Raw genomic sequence first — 8,088 nt, forward strand, 5'->3', positions numbered from 1 at the left:
ATTGTAATTGTGGTTTACAATAATGGCATAAACTTGAAAATCCTGATGAGTCATTAGAGACATCTAACAACAGCTTTCAAAATTGCCCCATGTGTGGTGTCGTTTGTCAATGTTAGGATTCACAAGCGATTCTCCTCAAATTTCAGCCAGCCCGCATCAATTTAGACTTTGCTCCTTACGCTTCAGGGTCATACAATGCTCAATGGAATGCCCCGGGGCTCCTCCATGATAAGCACACATTGTGTTCGAGTCGTACCCTCGGAAAAATGGAGGCTGAGGAAACCTAGCAGAGGTTATGGCTACCATTGCAATATCAAGTAGATATGGGAGCAAGTTAGCATAGGACACCGGAATTGGGGTGCTTAATAGTTTTTTGTTCTCTTGTATGATTAGTCATTTATGTATGCTTTATATTACTTACGCACTTTGGCTTTTTGATGTTGCCAAAGGGGGAGAGAAAAATGGGTATTTTAAGAAATCAAGATGTTATATATTTCAAGACTTAGAATTAAGCATAAATTCAAAAACAAAGGGGGAGAATATGGAGAATTAAGTTAGTGATCGACTAGGAAAAAGAATGTGTATGTGTTTCTTGATTTCAGGGTTGTCATCATCAAAAAGAGGGAGATTGTGGAAGCAATGCCTTCAAAGGTTATTTTGATGATGCCAAAGAATTCAAGAATCAAGAGAAAGATTCAAGAGAAGTTTCAAGTTTCAAGTTTCCAAGAATCAAGAATAATCAAGAACAAGATTCAAGACTCAAGATTCAAGAATCAAGAGAAGACTTAATAAAGATAAGTATGAAAAGGTTTTTTTCAAAAACTGAGTAGCACATGGATTTTTCTCAAAACATGTTTACCAAAGAGTTTTTACTCTCTGGTAATCGATTACCAGATTGTTGTAATCGATTACCAGTAGCAAAATGGATTTGAAAAAGTTTTCAAATGAATTTACAACGTTCCAATTGATTTCAAAAAAAGCTGTAATCGATTACAATGTTTTGGTAATCGATTACCAGTGCCTTTGAACGTTGAAATTCAAATTCAAATGTGAAGAGTCATATCCTTTCTCTAAAAGCTTTGTGTAATCGATTACACTGATTTGGTAATCGATTACAAGTGGTTGTTTCTGAATAAATCAAAAGATGTAACTCTTCAAAAAGGTTTTGACTTTTTCAAATTGGTTTTAAGTTTTTCTAAAATTTAAAACTCTTCTAAATGGTCTTCTTGACCAGACATGAAGAGTCTATAAAAGCAAGGCTTTGTTTTGCATTTTTAATGAATTCATTCTATCAATCAATCTTTTCCAATTCAGTCTTTACACAAGCAAGTTTTCCACATTGATTTCTGAGTCTCTTTGAACTTCTTCTTCTTCTTCCTTTTGCCAAAAGCTTTCCAAAGTTTTCTGGTTTTTCCAAACCTTGAAAACTTGTGCTATTCATCTTTTTCATTCCCTTCTCCCTTTTCCAAAAAGAATTCGCCAAGGACTAACTGCCTGAATTCTTTTTGTGTCTCTCTTCTCCCTTTTCCAAAAGAACAAAGGACTAACCGCCTGAATTCTTTTGTGTCTCCCTTCTCCCTTGTCAAAGAATTCAAAATGACACAGTCTGAGAATTCTTTTGATTCTTCCCATTCCCTAATAGAAAAGTGTTCAAAGGACTAACCGCCTGTGAATTCTTTTGTATCCCCATTCACAAAGTATCAAAGGTTTAACAGCCTGAGATCTTTGTCTTAACACATTGGAGGGTACATCCTTTGTGGTACAAGTAGAGGGTACATCTACTTGGGTTTGACTGAGAACAAGAGAGGGTACATCTCTTGTGGATCAGTTCTAGTGGAGGGTACATCCACTAGGTTCAAAGAGAACAAGGGAGGGTACATCCCTTGTGGATCTTTGCTTGTAAAAGGATTTTTACAAGGTTGAAAGAAATCTCAAGGACCGCAGGTCGCTTGGGGACTGGAGGTAGGCACGGGTTGTTGCCGAACCAGTATAAAAACTCTTGTGTGTTTGTTTCCTTCTTCCCTACTCTTTTACTTTCCGCTGTGCATTTAATTTTCGCTTTTACTTTCTGTTAAGTTTCTCTTCTACTCCATATTCTCTTAACAACATAAGTAATAGCCTTAGAAGAGTAATTTTTTAATTAGTAAAGGTTTAGGAATAATTAATTCAACCCCCCCTTCTTAATTATTCTGAGGCCACTCGATCTACGAATTCTAAGTGAAAGGTTCGGGAGTTGTATTTACGCACGGGGAAGATATTAGCACCCCACACGTCCGTCACAAGGGACGACAACCTTTAATCAAATGTGCAAACATGACTTCAATTTGTTTTATGTTCCCTTTTACATTTTTATGTCTTTTTATGCCTTTTATATTTTTTATCTTTTTTGTGGTCGACAAGGGTGTTTCCCTTGCTCCTACGTATCCCTCGATTGTGATAAGGAAATCAGACCTACGTAGTTCTTTTGTGAACAAAACGTTTTGGTTATTTTTTATCCTTTTTTGCAAGATATGTTTTTTTTTTTGAATGAAAGGTCGTTTAAGGCGTTGGACCATTAGACAATCTTTCGATTCTTTTGAAAAGTGAGAAAAACATTAAGGCATTGGACCATTAATGATTTCTTTATTTTTGAAAGAGATAACAAGGTTACATATTGATTTTAGGCTTTTTAGAAATCTACATTTAACCAATAAAAGCGAAATAGACCATTTCAAGGCGTTGGACCTTTAAAAATGGCTTTTTTAGGCGTTGACAAAAAGTTTGGTTTATGAATTGATTTTAGCCTTAGTTTCACTTTGGTTATTAGTCAATTCAATTAAGAAAGAAAAAATCCCAAAGAGAAACGTCCGATTGATTTTTTTGTTTTATTTTACTAAAAGATATTTTATTATTATTATATTATTATTTTACCTCTTTTTGGTTTCCAACGTGGTTACGGCATGACCGAATGGTTGGATTTCATTTTAACAGAAATTAATGGATATTACAAATCAAATGATCGGTGGAAATTTATTTTATTTTTTTGATTAGGCGAGAAAATGACTTAAGTAAATGATTAAAGCACGTCAAAAAGGAGGTACGAAAGTAAATGAAACGAAAATAAAAGTACGCGAAACAAATGAGGACCACTAAGGGTACATAGAGTGAATTGAAAAGTTTGATTTCGTGAACTTACCGGTTGAAGACTGAAGAGCGACGAAGAACAAACGAAGAACGTCGAAGAACGGTTGAAAATCTTCACGAAATCACCCACGGAAACGTTACGGAAGTGCCTCGGCTTGGATTTTCTTCACGGAAACAATTTTTTTCACTAATTTCTAGTGATCTCGAAATACTAGGAGGGCTGAACATTTTTCTGCTTCACTCCTCCCCCTATTTATAGGAAAATAGGGGAGGAGCTTGCCACCTAGCTCGCCTAGGCATGCTAGGTTGCTTCCTCCAGAAGCAACCGCCTTCTGGAGGAACATCCTGGAAGGCCCAAGTGGGCCTGGTTGCTATTTGCACCCTCATTTTTACTAAGTACACCCCTTGCCTCTTTTTGGTGATTCTTCTTTTCGTAACGTTATGAAACCTTACGAATTTCATAACGACACTTGTTTTCTTTCCGTAAGGTTACGGAACCTTACGGGCCATGTAATTACTCCTTTTTTAGCTTTCGGAATGTTACGGAATCTCACAGATTGCGTAACAATACTTCCTTTTGATTTCCGGCATGTTACGGAATTTCACGGATTGCGTATCAATGCTTCCTTTTGATTTCCGGCATGTCTCGGAACTTCATGAATTGCCTAACGATGGGTGCCAAGTACCTCGTAGTGGTCAAACAAAAGTTGCATGCCACCAACCAATGGTCCCCGGACGAAATTAGGGTATGACAAAAAAATTGCCGATTACAAAATTACAAAAAAAAAAGTCCTCAATTGTGGTGGCTATTCTCTCTTTAGTATTTCACTCAAATTGGAGTGCTTGTTAGTCCAATAGCTCTTAAGGTGGTTGGCCCCTTGCTTCTTGACTCAAATTCTTCAAGATATGGCACCAATCCTCCTTTCCAATTCCCTATATGGCAACTCACAAGTAAGGAAACAAAGAGACAAGCAATAACCAAAGACCAAAAAAAATGAAATGAAAGCTAAACCAAAAGAGTTTTAACAAGACAAATTTCCAAGGATTATTCAACAATTAAAGCAATGAAAAGCACAAAAAAGCAAGCTAGGACTCAAAGAGAAACCTAGAATGGCTCTAGAGTAGAGTAGAAAAACTAAAAAAAAAAGACTCAAGAAACCTCTAGTTTTGGCACTTGTTTTCACAACAATTTTCAATTGAAATTTCAGAACTAGGATTGGTATAAAATAGGCACCAATTATAGAACAAATTTTGAGCCAAAACTACAAGCACACTTTCTTTCACTTTTTTTTTTCTTGGACACTGATTTTTCTGCCATTTTGTGCGATTTTTATTATTTTTTCCTTTAATCCAAATCTCTTGGTTCTTTTTTTATAATTTTGGTCCAGATTTCTAGAAAATTAAGTAAAACTTTCAGCTCAAAAAAAAGTAGTGACCAATTCCCAGTAATTTATACAAGTTCGTATGTTTAAGCTGCCAGCACCAATGATTTCAACCTAGAAATCAAGAGTAGTGTTTATGTTGCTTAAGGCTCGGATAGTTACAATTTGTGTTTGCTTATGCTCAATTATCTTGAATAACACAATTCAAGAGAGCTTAAGACTTATTTTGATTCACAAATCCAGCCACAACTCAGCACCACAACTCAACTTCATCATAGGCATCATGTAGGAAACTTAAAAAACAAAAAAGAAGTTCAAGAACAAGACTACTTCTAGGAATTGATTTAGAACATGTTATGAACTAAATAACATGCATGAATTAGACTCAAAATTCAAAAGATAGGCTAAGAATGACAAGAATACATAAACAAATGTATCTAGAATTCAATCAACAAAATAAAATTCAACACAAACTTAGACCATAATGTGACAATTACTATGACTAAACATGACTCTAAGACAACATGGATTAAGTGATTTACACTTAGATTTTTGTGTTTTTTTTAATCAATATTTTGGAAGAACATTTAGATCTAAGGTTCAGCACAAGAATATTATGAATGAAAAACGATAGAACCTAAAATCAACACAAAAACAAGATTCAAGAGTAGATCTACAAAATTTGAACCATAGAAATGCAAGAACAAGTGTAGATCTAAGATTTAGTCGGTTTATTTTTTTTTAATCTACTCTAAACAGCACCAAACCACAAGACAATGGAGGATATACATTGAGAATAAGATGAAGAACAAGGAATTAAAGAGAATTCACCGAACAAAAAGATAGAGGAAGCAAAAGAACATCACCTAGATGAAGATGCTCTTGATACCACATGATGTAAGCTCCATTGGAGCTTGTAGGCCTAGGATCTTCTTCATCAATGGATTCCTTTGCCTCTTGGAAGATGAATGGCAGCGGAATGAAGAATGGAAGGGAGAGAGGAGACGCCACTTCAAGGAGAAGATGAGTCTAGAAGAAACTCACCACCATAGGAGGCCATGGATAAGAGCTTGGAGGAAGAAGGAGATGAATGAAGGGAGAGGAAGAGAAGAGCACAAAATTTTGTGCTCTAAAAGAGCTCTGAAATCTGAAGTTAATATTGAAATGATCAAAGTTGAAAAAAATGCACACACATGACCACTATTTATAGCCTAAGTGTCACACAAAATTGGAGGGAAATTTGAATTTCAATTCAAATTTCACTTGAATTTGAAATTGAATTTGTGGAGCCAAACTTTGGAGCCAAAATTTCACTAATTATGATTAGTGAATTTTAGTTATGGTTCAGCCCACTAATCCAAGATCAATTCCAAGATTCTCCACTAAGTGTGCTTAGGTGTCATGAGGCATGTAAAGCATGAAGGACATGCACAAAGTGTGACTATATGATGTGGCAATGGGGTGTAGTAAGCAAATGCTCACCTCCCCCTCTAAAATTTAATTGGATTGAGCTTCAACCAATTCAATTAAATTTATTTCCAACTACACACATCAAATATTCACTTAGTGCATGTGAAATTACAAAACTACCCCTAATACAAAAACTAGTCCAGGTGCCCTAAAATACAAGGGCTGAAAAATCCTATATTTCTAGGGTACCCTACCTACATTATGGAGCCCTAAATACAAGTTGCAAAAATAATGAAACCTTAATCTAATATGTACAAAGATAAGTGGTCTCATACTTAGCCCATGGGCCCGAAATCTACCCTAAGGCTCATGAGAACCCTAGGGCCTTCTCTTGCATCTTTGGTCCAATCTTCTTGGAGTCTTCTATCCAATGCCCTTGGGGGGGTAGGATTGCATCACGCTTCGTGTTTGATTAATTGCCTCTGAGCTTAACTTACGTTCATGCTTAATGAACGAAGGGTTAATTGGTGTATGTGTTTCCTAATCATGTATTGACAACCCTAAGTTGATTTTCGCTTAGTCAATTAACATAGGGTTGGATTAAGTGGTTAACTGTTAGGGACGAGTTCTTCATAACCTAGGACAAGAGAATGGCTTCTGAATCAGAGGAAACAACACGTTTTTAATACAATTAATTTCGTATTCCAGTTCGCTTGTTCTTTAATTCACAAAACAAACAACCCCCCCCCCAATTGTTACTGTTACTGCATGTATATTATGAACATTTAGTTTATCATTGCTCGTTGGGAAACGACCTAGGATCACTTCCTAGTTACTGCATTTTAATGTTTATTTGATTCGGGTACGACCTCGATCAAATTTGGCGCCGTTGCCGGGGAGCAGTGTCCAAAGGTTCATAATAGCTAGTGATTCGTGTTTTATGTTTAGTTGTTTTACGTTTAATTCTTTAGTGTGGTGTTAGTGTTGTGTTAGTGTTGTGCTAGTGTTGGTTAGTGTCTTGTTATTTTGTTTAGTTTTTCTTTTCAGTGTTTCCCCTGTTTCAGTTTTTTTATGTTTTGCTGTGATTGATGCTTAGTGACGGAATTAGAGACTGGTTCTATGTTACTGTTCACACAACATTGCATTAGTGACTGAATTAGTGATTGGATCTGACAATTTAATTGGCGATTTTTGTTTTGATAGTCAGGGCTGTTATTTTTGGCTGAATTTTGGTGTGGTAGGTTATTTTGACTCATATTTTGTGTGAAAAATACCAGGAATACTTGGTGTGGCCAGATTTGAGAGATTCAAAAAAATTTGAGAACTTGTGTTTAGCAAAACTTCAAACGGCCATAACTTTTGCTCCGGATATCAGAATGACTATTACTATATATGTATTTGGGGTAGGAAAAAATTTCCCATACTGTGGCAGCCGGCCACAGTCCGGCTGAGGTCTTTAACTAGCCATAATCCCCTGTTTACTAGTTTTTTTTTTTTTTTTTCAAATTTTATTGTTTTATTTTTCTAAACATTCCATAGGTAGTTTCCATTGTTGGACTTTGATTTTTGTCTGAAAATTTTTGTGCTATCTTTTCATGATTTTAGGGTGTTGCTCACAAAATTTCAAGTCATTTGGATATCATTTGAGGGTAGCTATAGTTCAAACCTACACTGTTACTTGCATGAGAAGGCAACTAGTTGTGCATGCTGAATGTAGTGTATGACTAGAGGCAATCCATCTGACTTACAACCCTTTGATCCTGAAATAGATAGAACATTTCATAGATTAGTTAGGCATAGTGTGCATCCTACTTTCCCTGAACATTTTGTGCCTTTTGAACATCCTGAGCATTCTGTTACTGGTGAGTCTGTGCATTCTGTGGTTGGTGATTTTGAACATCCTGATTTTACACATCAACAGATGTGACTCTTCATTTTGAATTTTGAAAATCTTAACATTTTAAAAACACTGGTAATCGATTACTACATTCTGGTAATCGATTACCAGAGAGTAAAACTCTTTGGTAATGATTTTGTGAAAACTTCTAGTGCTACTCAATGCTTTGGAAAACTTTTTTAATATTTATCTTGATTGATTCTTCTCTTGATTCTTGAATCTTGAGTCTTGAATCTTGATCTTGATTATTCTTGAATCTTGATGTCTTTTCTTTAA

The sequence above is a fragment of the Glycine soja genome, chromosome 20 (assembly GCF_004193775.1).
Source record: "Glycine soja cultivar W05 chromosome 20, ASM419377v2, whole genome shotgun sequence".
Lineage (NCBI taxonomy): Eukaryota > Viridiplantae > Streptophyta > Magnoliopsida > Fabales > Fabaceae > Glycine > Glycine soja.